General features: G+C 37.3%; 2 non-coding genes across 2 annotated transcripts; one reads left to right on the top strand and one right to left on the bottom strand.

Annotated features, from left to right (window-relative positions):
• Positions 1-1,792: 1,792 nt before the first annotated feature.
• Trnak-cuu lies at positions 1,793-1,865 on the bottom strand. Its single transcript has one exon. It is a non-coding gene; the product is annotated as a tRNA-Lys (tRNA).
• Positions 1,866-4,602: 2,737 nt separating this feature from the next.
• Trnak-cuu lies at positions 4,603-4,675 on the top strand. The gene has a single exon. It is a non-coding gene; the product is annotated as a tRNA-Lys (tRNA).

Genomic DNA, 4,675 nt, shown 5'->3' with positions numbered 1-4,675 from the left:
TTTATAATTGCTTTAATAAAAACATAAAATACATTTTTGGTTTATAAAACGTGTTTTTTTGTTTCGTTTCACTAACTGTGAAGAATTAAAACGAACATACAGTCGAAAAAGTCTCCTTCAAGAACCTTCATTATCATCGACTGGAGATGCTTGATGAGGAACTGCTAATTTAATGTGAGAAAACAATATCACCCATTCACCTTAATTTGTCTCTCACAGAACAAGGATCACAAATAATAGGTCGTTCGCTGCGTTAAGCTGTACTGGAAAATAAAGGAAAATATCCCTCACAAGGAAAGAAAACACGTTTTATCAGTCTGGTCGATCGTTGGGTCGTACTATAAACAGGTAAAATACTTCATATGCATCATTACAACACAACAAAGGTAAAGACGCCACCATGAAATTCGCTTTAATAGTTAGAACATCTCTCTTATGTCATATAAATTTAATATGCTCTACAGACTTACACACAAACAGAACTTTCTTCTCTTCCAGTTGAACAAACACAGGGTAAAAGAATTTGTTGTGTATACACGGATTAGGCCCAATCATATTCGTCTGGGTCGCGGCAGAAGTTTGTCACACACTCCAGCACAACATAACACAAGTCAAACAAAACTTGGAAAAGTTATTCGTCTTCGGCATAACTGGCGAGCCAAACATTTCCCCGAGATATTTTTCTTTTCTACGACTCTTGGCAGTCTTACAAGAACGAAGAGACATTCTCAAAACCTCGAACATTAAATTTTCTCTCCGTACGTAAGAATGAATCTAATCATATCGTTTAAATGGGCGGACAAACCTGGTGTTGGATCTATACCGAGCCTCCACTGTAGACAACTTGTTATCAAAACCTCAGTTTAGGGACAATATTTAATATACGAATTTTGGAGACTCTGGACCTAAGATTATGGTGTTTTTCTTCTATTCCAGACGTCTATTACTTGTATGATTCTTTGATCAATAATATGCTGGATTTATTGCCAAGGTCTTGTGTTATTTCTGTGGCTGTATTACTAAGATGTTGTTTCCTTCAAACTGAATATGACCCAGTAAGGTTATATTTACTCGAGCATTTTTTAATATCATAATATTCTGTGTATTTTGAATTAGTTCCCGGGCACCGCTACTTCCCACACACCACACCCCCGCTGGCTGGTGGCAGTATGTGTTCGGGCATGAGGATCTGTGAGGCTCAACCCGACATGGACGACAGAGATGCTTGTGGTGGTGGTCATGTCCACTTTTATACCCCGCGAGTGTTACTGTGTGAGCGAGCATATTATATCCCTGCTTCATTACCACGACACGCCTCCTGCTGCCAACTGAGAACATTCTGTAAGATGTCTTTATAAGATTAGGTTAAGTTAGGTTAGGTGAGGTTAGGTTAGGCTTAGGGTGATTAATTATTAGTTGAAATTAAGTGGGCTAATCTGCACGTGGTCCAAAACTTTATGTTCTGATGTCCATGAAAATCGAAAAGCCGTTTAAACAGAAACAAACAGGTATAGTGATGTGGTTCATGTCCCAAGACTCTTGATTTAACCTGGGTGATCCCGTCATGAAGGAATGTGGCATGACAGTGTTCACCAGTCATTTTATAGAATACATGACACAACTATAATCATTCACGAGCGGTTGTTAAGTCATGGTTTCACAGAACTATTTCTACTTATTACTTCTTAAGTCCACACTTTGTCAAGAAACGTTGTTTACCACTGGTTATGGCGTCACCGAGACATTGTGTTTAGACGTCTCCTCATTGCAACAGTGCAATGGCTAAAAACATCGCCCAACGTGGGGCTCGAACCCACGACCCCGAGATTAAGAGTCTCGTGCTCTACCGACTGAGCTAGCCGGGCTTATTTAACATGCGTTAATTACTCTATAAAGATTGTCTAAAACAAGACTTCCATAACATGAGATAAGATTGTCTAAAACAAGGCTTCCATATTTACGTTACATACACAGCCTCGCACACAGTCAAACATTGCAAAAGTTATTACGCAGTCAAACATTGCAACAGTTATCTAAGTTTATCACTGTTTGAAGTAATCTGTATATGACAGTAACATCAGAGGTAATTATTGATGATTAACCCGCGGCCGATTTTTCATAGAAAACGATTATAAAAAGTCGCAATTTCACTGTGTTTTATAGTGGACACTGTCGTAGTTTGTGCAAATGTGTTAAAAAGTGGTTATATCTAAATTAAACCTAACCTAACCTTAGTTGATATGAAAAACAAGCAGCAGAAGCGTTGTTAGAAGACCTCACCAACCTTACCAAACAAACCTACCTAATCTTACCTAACTTTCTAGCCGGTATATACCCCCTGGTTAATTAAACAGAAGAAACTTACTATGATATGGTATAATTTTACGTTATTTGTGGACGTGAGAGCAGCCGTCTGTATCGAACGGTTCTTAAGCATACATTGAGTATCGGCTTTGATCAAGCCCGGGCAGCTAGTGTTTTGAAATACGTCAATATGACTGCCTTTTTACACCTGGGATGAGATGTCACCTGCGCATTACCGCCGAGAAGACAAAGTAGCTCCTACACAACCTAATTATCTACCAAAACGAAGCATTTGCACAAGAAATGATTATAATATCAGAACTCACTGATGAAAATAAAGTAAGATAATAAAACAGTAAAACATGTAACTCATCCGCGGGTCTGTCGTCAATATTAGCCAAATCAGTATTTCATAATCCCAAACAGATTTCAACTTTCTTTGAGACAGATTTCTTAAGGCATAAAACACACCAACCAGTGGCGGATCTCGAAAAATATTGGGAGGGGGGCACTCTGGTGTGTTGGGAGGGGGGCACTCTGGTGTGTTGGGAGGGGGGCACTCTGGTGTGTTGGGAGGGGGGACAAAAAGTTTTGAAATCTGACCAATTTCAGGGATAATTTGAGGCCATATTAAATTGGGTGGGGGCACGTGCCCAGGTGCCCCCGCCCCTGGATCCGCCACTGACACTAATGAACACACGTGAACTGGCAAAATAAAGGTGTTAAAAACTCATAATCTGTGTGTATGTCTATATTCAAAGTTTTGAAGATAGAACTCTATAAGTCAATTAAAATATGAAAAATTCTAGAAAAAAAAAATATGAATTTCCTCCAAATATAGAAATCAGTTACAGACTACTGAGTTTCACAAAGTAATAAACGAGATCGGTTTAGCAAAATATGACCGGGTGGTGAAGTTATGTAATGTAAATCAGGCATAAGGCAATTAACTACCAGCCAGCGAGGGTGTGGTGCGTGGGAAGTACCGGTGCCCGGGAACTAATTCAAAACACGCAGAATATTATGATATTAAAAAATACTCGAGTAAATATAACCTTACTGGGTCATATTCAGCATGAAGGAAACAACATCTTAGTAATACAGCCACAGAAATAACACAAGACCTTGGCAATAAATCAAGCATATTATTGATCAAAGAATCATACAAGTAATAGACGTCTGGAATAGAAGAAAAACACCATAATCTTAGGTCCAGAGTCTCCAAAATTCGTATATTAAATATTGTCCCTAAACTGAGTTTTTGATAACAAGTTGTCTACAGTGGAGGCTTGGTATAGATCCAACACCAGGTTTGTCCGCCCATTTAAACGATATGATTAGATTCATTCTTACGTACGGAGAGAAAATTTAATGTTCGAGGTTTTGAGAATGTCTCTTCGTTCCTGTAAGACTGCCAAGAGTCGTAGAAAAGAAAAATATCTCGGGGAAATGTTTGGCTCGCCAAGTAGCAGGCAGCTACCACACAGGGAGGCACTACCACCTCGAAAGATATTGGAAGCATAATGTGTTGTCTTATGGTAGACCTTGCTGCCATATGGCACCATTAATATTGCTGATCTGACTTTCTGCCTCATTTACACACAATTGCAGGGTCTCAATTGTTTCTCTTACTATTTACAACACAACATACATACTGTACATTATATTGTTTCTCGCTCTTAATTTATTTTTTCATTTTTGTATTTATTTATTTATTATTATTAAATTTTTTATTTTTTATTAACATTTTTATTTATTTGTATTATTATTATTATTATTATTATTACTATTATTATTATTATTATTATTATTATTATTATTATTATTATTATTACTATTATTATTATTATTATTATGATCGCCCCCCAGGCCCTGATGTGGGTGACCTGTGCCCAGGTGGGCTAATCCCCGTAAAAAAAAAGTTTACTTTTAAAATTCTAGTTAACTTAATCAAAATTTCATCAAATTAATCGATTAACTCCGATTAATTATAGATTAACTTCTTTGAAAAAAACTAATATGTAATATACAACACACCAACCCTCGCACCCAGTGAGTGAGCATCCATACCGATGGCTTTCCTGTACAGTCCACGTTCGTACTCGTATCTAACAAGCTTGGGGCAATTAATTATCTTCATCATTAATTTCTACAAATTAATGATTATGTTAACAAGTTATCCTTTAAAATACTGGTTAACTCAACTTATTCGAATTTTTTTATAAAAGTAACTATTTTTCAATTATTTATTTATTTGTTAGACAAAATATTTATAGATAATAAACCCATGGTTTACAAGCCCGGCTAGCTCAGTCGGTAGAGCACGAGACTCTTAATCTCGGGGTCGTGGGTTCGAGCCCCACGTTGGGCG

Source organism: Homarus americanus, unplaced genomic scaffold (genome assembly GCF_018991925.1).
Source record: "Homarus americanus isolate GMGI-L3 unplaced genomic scaffold, GMGI_Hamer_2.0 scaffold6392, whole genome shotgun sequence".
NCBI classification, from domain to species: Eukaryota; Metazoa; Arthropoda; class Malacostraca; order Decapoda; family Nephropidae; genus Homarus; species Homarus americanus.
Note: the sequence above shows the minus strand (reverse complement) of the source record. Positions and strands in the feature narration are given on the sequence as shown.